At 48.5% G+C, this 15,354-nt stretch overlaps 3 long non-coding RNA genes across 3 annotated transcripts in view; all 3 read right to left on the bottom strand.

Moving 5' to 3' along the window:
* Positions 1 to 1,353, bottom strand: part of LOC137843476 (uncharacterized) — a 1,861-nt gene extending 508 nt beyond the window's left edge. The window contains exon 1 of the long non-coding RNA XR_011089549.1: positions 814 to 1,353. This is a non-coding gene — a long non-coding RNA (uncharacterized lncRNA). The remainder of the gene's footprint in view (positions 1 to 813) is intronic.
* Positions 1,354 to 2,030: 677 nt separating this feature from the next.
* Positions 2,031 to 4,492, bottom strand: LOC137843477 (uncharacterized). Its single transcript, XR_011089550.1, has 6 exons — positions 4,096 to 4,492; positions 3,873 to 3,925; positions 3,510 to 3,615; positions 3,283 to 3,359; positions 2,258 to 2,323; positions 2,031 to 2,169 (listed from the first exon to the last, which is right to left on the bottom strand). It is a non-coding gene; the product is annotated as an uncharacterized lncRNA (long non-coding RNA).
* Positions 4,493 to 7,512: 3,020 nt separating this feature from the next.
* On the bottom strand, positions 7,513 to 9,383 carry LOC137843486 (uncharacterized). Its single transcript, XR_011089552.1, has 3 exons — positions 9,046 to 9,383; positions 8,521 to 8,612; positions 7,513 to 7,604 (listed from the first exon to the last, which is right to left on the bottom strand). It is a non-coding gene; the product is annotated as an uncharacterized lncRNA (long non-coding RNA).
* Positions 9,384 to 15,354: the final 5,971 nt, after the last annotated feature.

Below are 15,354 nucleotides of genomic sequence, written 5' to 3'. Positions count from 1 at the left end.
ACGCTGCTGCTCCAGCTACAACTGCAGAGTACGGCACTGTATGGGCTGCTGGTGGGAAAGTTAACATTCCAGCCAGACCCAGCACACCACCAGAGGTGGATTGTTACGATATGGAGATGGTAGGTTATCCAACGGCTCCCGTTTATTATCTTTTTATTTTTCCTGTTCTTCTTCTTCTTCAAAATTTCTTACCTGCTTTTAGTGTAAATATTAAGGCTGTAAAAGGACGTGAAGTCCTCCTGATCCATAATCCTGCATCATCACTTTCTTCCCGGCAGAAAGGTTCCTTCGAATTAACATGTGTATTTAAGGCCTGACAAATACAGTCTTCAAAGGATCCAAAAACGGGCCCAAAGACATGCGGTCTTAAAGGCTCCTTTGGCCATTCTATCACACAAGACTGAACCATTTTTTATTTACTTTTTACGTTACTGGGGCCTCTCTCGTTCCAGTTTCTAACTGTTATTCCTAATGGACTTTCTGCTGGTATGTCTGGTAATTTGCTCCCTTTCTTCTGGTCCCTGGTCTTTGGTTTTGTCTCACCCATCTAGGAATGTTACTCTGGCAATTCCCACAGCCCTTGGTTACCTTAATAAGAGTGTCTTAAAGAGGATTTAAGATCTATCACCCACCCACAAATCCTTTGGGAATCCCTTCGGTCCTTCATCGGCCAAGTCCCTCGCGGGAGATTGGAACTGTGGTACAGAAGACCTCCACAATCGCTTCGGAACTAAATTCCGTCTCGGTCACACTCTTACACACACAGGCAACCAAAACCCATCCAACAGAACAGTATACGCTTTAAACACTTACGACTCCGTTGTCTTCATTCAGATCTTCACACGCAGAATTACGGGCAAAATATACTGCTGCAGCCAGCAAGGGAGCTGAAAAAAAATCAAAACCTTAGCTTACCTGTATTCAGGTTCGAGATGCCATTAGTCCCGACCAGACTCGAACAGCAACCACCAAATGCTGGGGCACCTCTCCTACATCAAATAAGATTCCAAGAACCAAAGCCCTCCTGGACAAGCCCCCTGGTGTCATACATGACTGGGTCCCAAACTGGATTGCAATTAAATTTTACAGTTTTTTAAATAAATAGAGGTAAACGAGAAGTTGCTCGCAAACAGATATACTGTGCCAGATGTCCTTCAGCAAGTGCCCAGAGGCAGACCGGATGTCTTTGCCAACACAGTCCCATCAATGTATTAGTACACCCATGCACTGCCACGTTACCTGTCATCACTAACTGCCAGGCAGGACAGCTCCAGACCAAACACATACACACACACACAGGCACGCCACAAACACTACAAACAAAATGCACAGCACTAGGCGCAAGAAAAAGTGACCCCCGGGGGAAAGCCCTATGGCAACAGCAAGTCAGAACAAGTGCTCTGCACCAGACCCCAGGAGAGACTCAAATGTCACGACACGCGACTGGAAGCAACTGCCAGAACTGGGATGATGGAGGCCTAAAAAGCCTGCCTTCAAGACAAGAGACCAGAAGGATGGGGACTGAAAACCCCCTAAGAAGACACTTAGGAAATCAATTCCCAAGCAAGAGCTCCTGATGCGGCCCAGACGACTTCTGCAAGAGTGAGGATGGAAACAGATGTGATCTCAAACCGAATACGATGCACAAGACCTGAAACAGATCTGCACTTCAAGCAGCGACTGCAAGACAAGAAGTTCTCGGATCAGAGCCATGATGACAAAACAAGCATTGAGGCCCTTCAGCACAGCTACCGAGTCGCCTGTCTGGTCAGTCCAGAGTCAAAAGTCATGAGGATATCAAGACCCAAGAAGCACAGAACAGACACTGCAGAAGCAACACTACAGGACAGACCAACAGAAGGAAACTGTCCTGCCTGGCGCACGCACTCACACTACAAAATAATCCTGCCTCTTCTATTAGCCTGGTGACCCAGCCACAAGCACCCTGAACGTGACCCAGCCTCAACCACCCTCACAGTGGCACCAAGTATATTCAGCCAGCAGGCACCACGATGCTCTGGCTCCCAGCTCCCATTAGCCACCCCAGATATGCAAATACCAGGTGCCCTCCAACTTAGCTCTCAGGTTGCTGCATGGTAAAGTCCCTCCGCCTCAAGAAATGCACAGGCACCAATTGTCATCTTGGTCAATTGCCAGGCTCATCATCAGCTGCAAAAACAGAGTACCAGCATTCACTAGGACGCCAGCCCCATTGCTCACCTTCTCCACAATGCTGACTACTGCTGATGCAACGTACGATTGTGCTCACGTGTTCCTCTCCGAGTCCAAGGTCCAACAGTGAAACCAGTATCATCCACTCCACCTGGGAAAACAAAGGGATTAAATGTTCGTTGCATTCACAACAAGTCAGCCAATGGTGTTGTTTTTTTTTTCTTATTGTTTTTTTTTTGTCTGTGTGTGTTTCCTGTTTTTTTTTTTTTTAAATGTTTTAGCTAAACAACATGCAGAGAGCAGACAAGAGACCTGGGGTGTTTCTAGAAGCAACAATCCCCATGCTTTTGCTGCAGCTTTTAATATTGAAAGGACAGCACAACCACTCAAGTAACTGGAACTTTTTCAAATGGAATTAAGTCAAACAGGTTCATCATCACTTGCAAAAACAGAGAACCAGCATTCACTAGCATGCCAGCACTGATACCCACCTCTTGGACAACACTCACTACTACTGATGCAACATACAGTTGTGCAATACCTCTCTGTTCAAAACTCCTTTACCTAACCTGCTCAGTAGCTCCACATGACAAATGGGCCCGGGGGGCGCCGCGCCGAAATGGGGCCGGGCAGCCTTATTCTGCAGAGAAGAAGGAGGTGACCCTGCTCACTCTCTAGGCACTACTGCACTTATGTGGTCAAGGAACCCTACCCCACGGTTTCCCCAAAACAACGTACCTTTTCTTTTTCTTAGTATCTTTTATTTACGTAGAAAGAAAAATCTAGGAGCAGAAGTGATTACATGCCAAAAAAAAAAAAAAAACAATTCCATTCCACTCACAGGAAAAATCACTTACTTCAGTAGGATATCTGAGAACCAAGTGGCTATGCTGGTGGGTCAAAACACACTACAGGACACTGGGGCCAGGCCCTCTGCTGCACCCACTTAAAACCCATCCCTGCACTCACCAAGGTGCAACCCCAACACAAAAAAAACAGACGCAGCATTTCAGCTTCAACAGCTTTGGGAACTGCTGGAAAGCAAGCTTCATCCTCAGAGAGGCGTGCTCAGGCTACACAGGACAGGGCTTTGGGCACCACTTTGCTTACCAAAGAAGACCGCAATCAGCACCTGCTTCGTTCCAATTCTCAAGAACTAACATCACAGCCCACGTTGCCTGGGACACCTGATAAACAGAAGAGAAAGCGGCCATACCCTTTTCAAGCCATCCCTGCACGTGTCGCTCCTTGATCATCTGCGACCTCTTCTCCAATCCTCAACCGCTTCTGTGGAGAGCCTGCCATGGCACCTGCAAAGCAAGACCCTTCGCACTCACCTCATGCTACTTGGCAGTTCTGCTCCAATCCAGCTCACAACCAGCCCGCCCTTCTCGTGCTGCTCTTCAGAGTGCAGCTTGGCCCCACTCAGCCTGTGCGAGACACCTGCAAAAGAGAAGGAAAACCACAGGCTGAAGCAGCATCCAAAGCCACAGCACAGCTGGGACAGTTACTCTCATCTGCTCCCTTACCTCGGCCCCCTCACCTGCCCTCGAGGCAGATGTTTCCATCTGCTCTCTTAGGCCAGCTACAACACCTCGGAAATATAAAATAAACAGGATTTTTACTGTATTTTGTGCAGTTAACTAACTGCAGTGACAACTGCACCCCTAAAGTACCTTCTACATCTGCTCATCGCTCACCTTGCCAAAAGCAGCTCCGGTCGTCAAGTCCCGTGTTGTACACTGTGTTTCACCTTAAACAAATGAAAACAGCCACAAGAGAATCAATCATTCACCTGCCACCATTAGCACCCATCCCTCCACAACACAAAGGGACCCAATTAACGATATTATCATTTCAAAACAGCAGCCCCCTTGCCTCAGCACCTCAGAAGTAGATCAAGACAGGCACCGAGCTGCCTACCGAGTGCTGAACGGTTCCAGAAGGAGCTCTTTCCTGTGGGCAGTTCCTACTACGGTATACACTCTACTGGGGACAGGAAAGAAATAAAAATAAAAAAATTCAAAACCCCATATCTGTAAGCTTTCAAGATTCAACAGTACACCATTCAAGCACTATGCAAACAGCTGCTCGCAAGCAGCTCAACTCTGCCAAATCCACATCTGCCAACCTCCAGAGATGACTGTGCCAGCTGTCCTTCAGTATGCGCCCAGAGGCAGATGTCTACGCCAAAACAGTCCCATCAATGTATTAGTACACCCATGCACTGCCACGTTAGCTATTATCACTAACTGCCAGGCAGGACAGCTCCAGACCAAACACGTACACACACAGGCACGCCACAAACACTACAAACAAAACACACAACACAAGGCACAAGAAAAAGTGACCCCCAAAAAGAAAGCCCTATGGCAACAGCAAGTCAGAACAGGTGCTCTGCACCAGACCCTACGAGAGACTCAAATGTCACGACACGCGACTGGAAGCAACTGTCAGAACTAGGATGATGGAGGCCTAAAAAGCCTGCCTTCAAGACAAGAGACCAGAAGGATGGGGACTGAAAACCCCCTAAGACAACTCTCAGGAAATCAATTCCCAAGCAAGAGCTCCTGATGCGGCCCAGACGACTTCTGCAAGAGTGAGGATGGAAACAGACGTGATCTCAAACCGAATACGATGCACAAGACCTGAAACAGATCTGCACTTCAAGCAGCGACTGCAAGACAAGAAGTTCTCGGATCAGAGCCATGATGACAAAACAAGCATTGAGGCCCTTCAGCACAGCCACCGAGTCGCCTGTCTGGTCAGTCCAGAGTCAAAAGTCATGAGGATATCAAGACCCAAGAAGCACAGAACAGACACTGCAGAAGCAACACTACAGGACAGACCAACAGAAGGAAACTGTCCTGCCTGGCGCATGCACTCACGCTACAAAATAATCCCGCTGCTTCTATTAGCCTGGTGACCCAGCCACAAGCAGCCTGAACCACCCTCACAGGGGCACCAAGTCTATTCAGCCAGCTGCCTCCATGCTGCTCTGGCTCCCAGCTCCCATTAGCCACCCCAGATATGCAAATACCAGGTGCCCCACAACTTAGCTCTCAGGTTGCTGCATGGTAAAGTCCCTCCGCCTCAAGAAATGCACAGGCACCGATTGTCATCTTAGTCAATTGCCAGGCTCATCATCAGCTGCAAGAAACAGAGTACCAGCATTCACTAGCACGCCGGCCACGATGCCCACCTTCTCCACAATGCTGACTACCGCTGATGCAACATACGGTTCTGCTCACCTCTTCCTCTCCGAATCCAAGCTCCAACAGTGCAGCCAGTATCATCCACTCCACCTGGGAAAACAAAGGGATTAAATGATCGTTGCATTCACAAGTCAGCCAATGGTGTTGGTTTTTTTGTTACTGTTTTTGTGTGTGTGTGTGTGTGTGTGTGTGTGTGTGTGTTTCCTGTATTTATTTTTTAGTCTGCTTTAGCTCAACAGCATGCAGACAAGAGAACTGGGGTGTTTCTAGAAGCAATAATCCCCATGCTTTTGCTGCAGCTTTTAACATTGAAAGGACAACACGACCCAGCAAGTAACTGGAACTTTCTTAACTGGAATTAGCTCAAACTTTTATTCACATTGAAAGAAAAATCTAGGTGCAGAACAGATTATACACCAACAAAATCAATTCCATTCCACCCCCGGGAAAAAAAATCACATACTCTCATCCCCTCCTGTCCCTCAGCCGCTTGCCTGCCCCACGTGGCAGATGCTTCCATCTGTTCTCTTCACCCACTTACAGCACCTCTAAAAGGCAAACTGGAATTTTACTCTACTGGATGTAGGAAAATAACTGCAGTGACAACCGCACCCCAAAAACAACAGTTACCTCTGCTCATCACGTACCAGAGTCACTGCAGAGGCAGCTGGTTGACACATCCTGCACTGCACACTGCATTGCAGCCTGAACAAAGGAGAAAGGCAGGAAGATGATAAACATTCAGCTGCCAGCAGTAGCACCCATCCCTCAAAAACATAAGCGACCCCAGCTTTACTTTTATCCTTTCAAAACAGCAGGCCACTTGCCTCTGGACCTGCAAATTAGGTCCAAGCTTGAAAGGAGCGGCCAGCATCACCCACGCCACCTGGGAACATAAAAGGCCAAAATGACCACTGTGCTTGCAAGCACCCACCTGCCACACTGCTCCTCTATCCCAAACAGTCTCACCCCGGACCCTCTGAGGGAAACACCTGAGCGTCTTCCCTTCGCTTCAGATAAGGGATGACCAGGCTGACACCACTCACCTTCCCTCAGAGCTTCGTGACATGACGATTTCCCTTCCCTCTCCACAACTGCACAAAGCACCTGCAGAGGCAAGAGAAAAGCACACTCTAAAGCACCTCACAGCCACAGCGTACCTGCTGCAATACCTCTCTCTTCCCAGCTCCGGTACTTCAGCTGCCCACCAGCTCTAACTCAGATTCTTCACTCACAGCACCACAGCAAACTCTGCCCAGGCCACACAACACACACTACACAAGCTACATTGCTTAAGACATATGAGCTGGAATGTTCCTACCCAACAATCAGTCGCATCGCACAGGAAGGATGCCGCACACTCCTAGAAACCAAACCTACCAGTCCTGAGAAGCTCCCCACATCCACCTGGCAACCACGCTCAGCACACACACTATTCACCCCTCAAAAAAAACAAGAAGTTAGAACATACACATACACACACAAAAAAAAGAAACAACTGAGCTCCACAAATGCCAAAAAGACATGCGCACACAGCAGCCCCGGCAGGGGTAATCACAGACTTACCCCTTGCAGATAAAAAAGGTGACTCTGATACAACCCTGCTCAGTCTCTTGGTAATGCTGCATCTACGCTCTCAAGCCACAGGTACCATGCAATCAAGCTGGTTTTAGTCCTCTGCAGAATAAAACGAGTGGGTTTATACGTCTAGAGATTAAAGTGCAGCTCAAAAACAGAGGAGTACCCCACCATCCTAGAAAACAATAAGCCACAAACCTCTACTAAACATCCCTCTATTAAGTAAATTCCAAGCACTTAAAAATTCTAGAAATCTATAAACTCCAGTCTGCCTAGAGAACCCTGCAACTGACTGAAGGAAAAACAAAGCACTTACCCCAAGGAGCAGCCCAGGCAGAAGGAGCTCTCTGATAGCATGCCTGGGGCTCATATACCATTCGGCCCCGCCCAGCACCCAAACCCAATCACCTGGAAAAGGGGAGGGGCAAAGCACAAGGAAGTAGAAAGAAAGGAGCAGCAGCAGCAGCTGTTTTTTATTTTTTTATTATTATTATTTATTTTATTTTAAGATCTGCTTTACCTGAAAACCATGCAGAGAGCAGACAGGTGACCTGTGGTGTTTCTAGAAGCAACAATCCCCATGCTTTTGCTGCAGCTTTTAACATTGAAAGGACGACACGACCAGGCCAGTAACTGGAACTTTTTCAAATGGAATTACTCAAACAGGTTCATCATCACTTGCAAAAACAGAGAACCAGAACTCACAAGCATGCCAGCCCTGACACCCACCTCCTCCACAACGCTTACTACTACTGATGCAACATGCTACTGTGCAATACCTCTCTGTTCCCAGCTTCTTTACCTCATCTGCTCACTACATTTACCTGAGAAATGGGCCCGGGCAGCGCCGCGCCGAAAGGGGCCCGGGCGGACTTATTCTGCAGAGAAGAAGAAGGTGAGCCTGCTCACTCTCTAGGCACTACTGCACTTATGTGGTCAAGGAACCATACCCCACGGTTTCCCAAAAACAATGTACCTCGCAACCCCTCATAAACGTACTTCTACTATGTAAATTCAAGGACAAAGTCTAAAAGGCTGCAAGGTCTACCACTCGACAGACAGAAAACACACAGGCAAAAGCACCACAAATATAACAAGCTGTCCCTAAACTTGAAACAGACTACCCCTTACATGCCCACTGCTGCCATTTTCAGACACATGCTCACACAGGGAGCTTCCATGATACACTTCTCCTAAACCCTGCTCCATCACTTTGCCACCAAGGTTTTGACTATGATAATATTTGACATACAGGCAAAGAATCACAGAAAGCCCCATAATTCTGCAAAAATCAGAAGGGACCCAGAACCACAAAGCAAACACACAAAGTAACATCACCATACTATCCGTAAAAATGCCATAACAACTACTCACCTGAGGAAGAGCTACGTGCAATACAAGCACCTACTAATAGATTGCTTTACAATGACAGATCCCACCAGTTGCCACCTCAAAAAGACATGCGTACCTGTTTCTACTAGGAAACGCATCAGTCCATAGACTCTGACCCACCTAAAGAACCCTCCAAACAACTGAAATAAAACCAAACGCTTACCCAAAAGTGCGGCCCAGGCAGAAGGAGCTCTCTGATGGCATACCTGCAACTCAGTTACCACTAGGTCCCACCTGGACCCTGAAGCCAATCACCTGGGAAAGTGCAGGGGGAAAGCACATGAAAGTAGAAAGAGGAGGAGCAGCAGCTGTGGTTTATTTGCTTTTATAAGGCTTAGCTCAACAGCATGCAGAGTGCAGACAGGAGAACTGGGGTGTTTCTAGAAACAAAAATCCCCATGCTTTTGCTGCAGCTTTGAATATTGAAAGGACAATACATCCAAGTAAGCAACCGATTTCTTTTTCCATCTGGAATTACCTCGATCTTTCATTTACACAGAAAGAACAATCTAGGAGCAGAACTGATTACACGCCAAAAAATAATTCAATTTCATTCCACTCATAGGAAAAAATCACTTCAGTAGGATATCTGAGAATCAAAAGGCTATGCTGGTGGGTCAAAACACACTACAGAACACTGGGGCCAGGCCCTCCTCTGCACCCACTTAAAACCCATCCCTGCACTCACCAAGGTGCAACCCCAACACAAAAAAACAGACGCAGCATTTCAGCTTCAACACAGTTTTGGGAACTACTGGAAAGCAAGCTTCATACTCAGAGAGGCATGCTCACGTTACACAGGACGGGGCTTCGGGCAGCTCTTTGCCTACCAAAGAAGACCATTATCAGCACCTGCTTTGTTCCAGTTCTCAGGAACTAACATCACAGCCCACGTTGCCTGGGACACCTGATAAACAGAAGAGAAAGCAGCCATACCATTTTTAAGCCATCCCTGCACGTGTCGCTCCTTGATGAGCTGCAACCTCTTCTCAAATCCTCAGCCTCTTCTGTGGAGAGCCTGCCATGGCACCTGCAAAGCAAGATGGATACCCTTCGCAATCACCTCGTGCTACTCGGCAGTTCTGCTCCAATCCAGCTCACAACCAGCCCGCCCTTCTCGTGCTGCTCTTCAGAGTGCAGCTTGGCCCCACTCAGCCTGTGTGAGACAAAAGCGAAACAAAAAGAAAAGCACAGGCTGAAGCAGCATCCAAAGCCACAGCACAGCTGGGACAGTTACTCTCATCTGCTCCCTTACATCTGCCCCCTCACCTCCCCTCGAGGCATATGCTTCCATCTGCTCTCTTCTTAGGCCAGCTACAATACCCCTGAAATATAAACAGGATTTTTACTGTATTTTGTGCAGTTAACTAACTGCAGTGACAACTGCACCCCTAAAGTACCTGCTACATCTGTTCATCGCTCACCTTGCGAAAAGCAGCTCCGGTCAAGTCCCGTGTTGTACACTGTGTTTCACCTTCAACAAATGAAAACAGTCACAAGATAGTCATTCACCTGCCAGCATTAGCACCCATCCCTCAACAACACAAAGGGACCCCATTTACAATATTATCATTTCAAAACAGAAGCCCCAATACCTCAGCACCTCAGAAGTAGATCAAGACAGTCACCGAGTTGCCTACCAACTGATGAACAGTTCCAGAAGGAGCTCTTTCCGTGAAAAGTTCCTCCAAAGGTTTACACTCTACTGGGGACAGAATAGTAATAAAAAATAAAAGTTTCAAAACCCCGTATCTGTAAGCTTTCAAGATTCAACAGACCTCCTCAAGCACACCGTTCAAGCACTATACAAACAGCTGCTCACAAGCAGATATACTCTCCCAAATCCACATCTGCCAACTACCAGAGATGACTGTGCCAGCTGCCCCTCAGTACGTGCCCAGAGGCAGACCGGATGTCTTTGCCAACACAGTCCCATCAATGTATTAGTACACCCATGCACTGCCACATTAATCACTAACTGCCAGGCAGGACAGCTCCAGACCAAACACATACACACACGGGCACGCCACAAACACTACAAACAAAACACACAACGCAAGGCACAAGAAAAAGTGACCCCCAAAAGGAAAGCCCTACGGCAACAGCAAGTCAGAACAGGTGCTCTGCACCAGACCCTACGAGAGACTCAAATGTCACGACACGCGACTGGAAGCAACTGCCAGAACTGGGATGATGGAGGCCTAAAAAGCCTGCCTTCAAGACAAGAGACCAGAAGGATGGGGACTGAAAACCCCCTGAGACAACTCTCAGGAAATCAATTCCCAAGCAAGAGCTCCTGATACGGCCCAGACGACTTCTGCAAGAGTGAGGATGGAAACAGATGTGCATCATATTCAGCTTGAGATCACAAGACCTGAAACTTATCTGCACTTTAAGCAGCAACTGCAAGACAAAAAGTGCTCGGATCAGAGCCATGATGACAAAACAAGCATTGAGGCCCTTCTGCACAGCTACCAAGTCGCCTGTCTAGTCAGTCCTGTGTAAAAAGTTAGGAGAATATCAAGACCCAAGGAGACCATAATTCACAACACACAATGGAGAAGCAACACTACAGGACAGACAAACTGAAGGAAACTGTCCTGCCTGGCGCACGCACTCATGCTACAAAATAATCCCGCTGCTTCTATTAGCCTGGTGACCCAGCCACAAGCACCCAGAACGTGACCCAGCCTGAACCACCCCTCACAGTGGCACCAAGTATATTCAGCCAGCAGGCACCACACTGCTCTGGCTCCCAGCTCCCATTAGCCACCCCAGATATGCAAATACCAGGTGCCCCACAACTTAGCTCTCAGGTTGTTGGATGGTAAAGTCCCTCCGCCTCAAGAAATGCACAGGCACCGATTGCCATCTTAGTCAATTGCCAGGCTCATCATCAGCTGCAAAAACAGAGTAACAGCATTCACTAGCACGCCGGCCATGATGCCCACCTGCTCCACAATGCTGACTACTACTGATGCAACATACGGTTCTGCTCACCTCTTCCTCTCCGAATCCAAGCTCCAACAGTGCAGCCAGTATCATCCACACCACCTGGGAAAACAAAGGGATCGAATGATCGTTGCGTTCAGAAGTGACCCAATGGTGGTTTGTTTTTTTTATTATTGTTTTTTTGTGTGTGTTTCATGGTTTTTTTTTTCGTTTTTTTTTTGAAATCTGCTTTTGCTCAACTGCACGTAGACTGCAGACAAGAAAATTGGGGGTGTATCTAGAAGCAACAATCCCCATGCTTTTGCTGCAGCTTTTAACATTGAAAGGACAACACGACCCAGCAAGTAACTGGAACTTTTTCAAATGGAATTAACTTAAAATTTTATTTACACTGAAAGAAAAATCTAGGAGCAGAACAGATTATACACCAACAAAATCAGTTCCATTCCACCCCCGGGAAAAAAATCACATACTGTCATCCCCTCCTGTCCCTCAGCCGCTTCCCTGCCCCCCATGGCAGATGCTTCCATTTGTTCTCTTCACCCACTTTTAGAACCTCTAAAAGGCAAACTGGAATTTTACTCTACTGGATGTAGGAAAATAACTGCAGTGACAATCGCGCCCGTAAAACAACAGTTACCTCTGCTCATCACGCACCAGAGTCACTGCAGAGGCAGCTTGGGTCGAGAGGTCCTGCACTGCACACTGCGTTTCACCCTGAACAAAAGAAAAATACAGGCAGAAGATAAACATTCAGCTGCCAGCAGTAGCACCCATCCCTCAAAAACATAAGCGACCCCAGCTTTACTTTTATCCTTTCAAAACAGCAGGCCACTTGCCTCTGGACCTGCAAATTAGGTCCAAGCTTGAAAGGAGCGGCCAGCATCACCCACGCCACCTGGGAACACAAAAGCATACAATGACAACTGTGCTTGCAAGAACCCGCCTGCCACACTGCTCCTCTATCCCAAACAGCCTCACCTCGGAACCTCACAGGGAAACACCTGAGCGTCTTCGCTTCAGATAAGGGATGACCAGGCTGACACCACTCACCTTCCCTCAGAGCTTCGTGACATAACGATTTCCCTTCCCTCTCCACAACTGAACCAAGCACCTGCAGAGACAAGGGAAAAGCACACTCTGAGGCACCTCACAGCCACAGCGTACCTGCTGCAATACCTCTCTCTTCCCAGCTCCGGTACTTCAGCTGCTCACCAGCTCTAACTGAGATTCTACACTCACAGCGCCACAGCAAACTCTGCGCAGGCCACACAACACACCACTACACAAGCTACATTGCTTAAGACATATGAGCTGGAACGTTCCCACCCAACAATCAGTCGCATCGCACAGGAAGGATGCTGCACACTCCTAGAAACCAAACCTACCAGTCCTGAGCAGCTCCCCACATCCACCTGGCAACCACGCTCAGCACACACACTATTCACCCATCAAAAAAAAAAATAAACTTAGAACATGCACATACACACAAAAAAAACAACTGAGCTCCACAAATGCCAAAAAGACATGCACACACAGCAGCCCCGGCAGGGGTAATCACAGACTTACCCCTTGCAGATGAAAAGGTGACTCTGATACAACCCTGCTCAGTCTCTTGGCAATGCTGCATCTACGCTGTCAAGCCACATGTAGCATGTAATCAAGCTGCTGAAACTCTCCAGGAGACTAAAACAAGTGTTTTTATACATGTAGAGATTAAAATATGGTGCAAAAACAGGAGCATATGTGACCATCCCAAAAAACAGTGAGACAGCAGCCTCTACTAAATATCCCTCTATTTCAAGCACTTAGAAATCTAGAATTCCAAGCACTTAGAAATACAGAACTCCACAAACTGCAGCCTGCCTAGAGAACCTTGCAACTGACTGAAGGAAACACAAAGCACTGACCCCAAAGAGCAGCCCAGGCAGAAGGAGCTCTGATGTCGTGCCTGGGGCTCATATACCTTTTGTCCCCGCCCAGCACCCAAACCAAATCACCTGGGGAAGATGAGGGACAAAGCACAAGAGAGCAGGAAGGGAGCAAGAGAAGCAAGTGTTTTTTTTTTCTTTCTTTTTTAAAATCAGCTTTATCTCAAAAGCATGCAAAGAGCAGGCAAGATATCTGCAGTGATTCTAGAAGCAAAAATCCCTTTTTACTTTCTCTGCAGATATCAATATTGAACTGAAAATATCACCAAGCTAGTAACTGAAACTTTTTGAACTGGAATTAGTTTAAACAGACTCACCCCCATCTGTAAACACAGAGAGCCAGCATTCATCAGAATGCCAGCCCTAATAACCACCTCCTGCACAACGTTCACTACTACTAAGGCAACATATCATTGTGTAATGCCTCTCTGTTCCCAGCTCCTTTACCTCACCTGCTCTGTAGCTCCACATGACAAATGGGCCCGGGCGGCGCCGCGCCGAAATGGGCCCGGGCGGCGCCGCGCCGAAATGGGCCCGGGCGGCGCCGCGCCGAAATGGGCCCGGGCGGCGCCGCGCCGAAATGGGCCCGGGCGGCGCCGCGCCGAAATGGGCCCGGGCGGCGCCGCGCCGAAATGGGCCCGGGCGGCGCCGCGCCGAAATGGGCCCGGGCGGCGCCGCGCCGAAATGGGCCCGGGCGGCGCCGCGCCGAAATGGGCCCGGGCGGCGCCGCGCCGAAATGGGCCCGGGCGGCGCCGCGCCGAAATGGGCCCGGGCGGCGCCGCGCCGAAATGGGCCCGGGCGGCGCCGCGCCGAAATGGGCCCGGGCGGCGCCGCGCCGAAATGGGCCCGGGCGGCGCCGCGCCGAAATGGGCCCGGGCGGCGCCGCGCCGAAATGGGCCCGGGCGGCGCCGCGCCGAAATGGGCCCGGGCGGCGCCGCGCCGAAATGGGCCCGGGCGGCGCCGCGCCGAAATGGGCCCGGGCGGCGCCGCGCCGAAATGGGCCCGGGCGGCGCCGCGCCGAAATGGGCCCGGGCGGCGCCGCGCCGAAATGGGCCCGGGCGGACTTATTCTGCAGAGAGGAAGAAGGTGAGCTTGCTCACTCTCTAGGCACTACTGCACTTATGCGGTCAAGAGACATTACCCCACTGTTTCCCAAAAACAACTACCTGGAAACACCTAATAAACATACTTCTAATATGTCAATTCAAGGACATCAAGACTAAAAGGCTGCAAGGTCTGAACACTCGACAGACAGAAAACACACAGGCAAAAGCTCCAGAAATATAACAAACTGTCCCTAAACTTGAAACAGACTACCCCTTACGTGCCCACTGCTGCCATTTTCAGACACATGCTCACACAGGGAGCTTCCATGATACATTTCAACTAAACCCTGCTCCATCACTTTAACAGCAAGGTTGTAACTTTGATAATATTTGACATACAGGCAAAGAATCACAAAAAGCCCCGTAATTCTGCAAAAATCAGAAGGGAACCAGAACCACAAAGCAAACACACAAAGTAACATCACCATACTATCCGTAAAACTGCCATAACAACTACTCACCTGAGGAAAAGCTGCGTGCAATACAGGCACATACTACTACTAGATTGCTTTACAGTGACAGATCCCACCAGTTACCAACTCAAAAAGATATGCGTACCGGTTTCTACTTCAGAATGCATCAGTCCATAGACTCTGACCCACCTAAAGAACCCTGCAACCAACTGAAATAAAACCAAACGCTTACCCAAAAGTGCAGCCCAGGCAGAAGGAGCTCTCTGATGGCATACCTGCAACTCAGTTACCACTAGGTCTCACCTGGACCCTGAAGCCAATCACCTGGGAAAGTGCAAGGGGGAAAGCACAAAAAAAAAAAAAATCAGAAACGAGCAGTAGCTGTGGTTTCTTTATTCATTTATATGGCTTAGCTCAAATGCATGCAGAGTGAAGACAAGAGAGCTAGGGTGTTTCTAGAGACACAAATACCCATGCTGTTGCTGCAGCTTTGAATATTAAAAGGACAAACTGATTAAGAAAGTAAACTGATTTTTTTTCCCCTCTGGAATTAGCTCAATATTTTATATACATAAAAAGAAAAATCTAGGAGGAG

The sequence above is a fragment of the Anas acuta genome, chromosome 22 (assembly GCF_963932015.1).
Source record: "Anas acuta chromosome 22, bAnaAcu1.1, whole genome shotgun sequence".
NCBI classification, from domain to species: Eukaryota; Metazoa; Chordata; class Aves; order Anseriformes; family Anatidae; genus Anas; species Anas acuta.
Note: the sequence above shows the minus strand (reverse complement) of the source record. Positions and strands in the feature narration are given on the sequence as shown.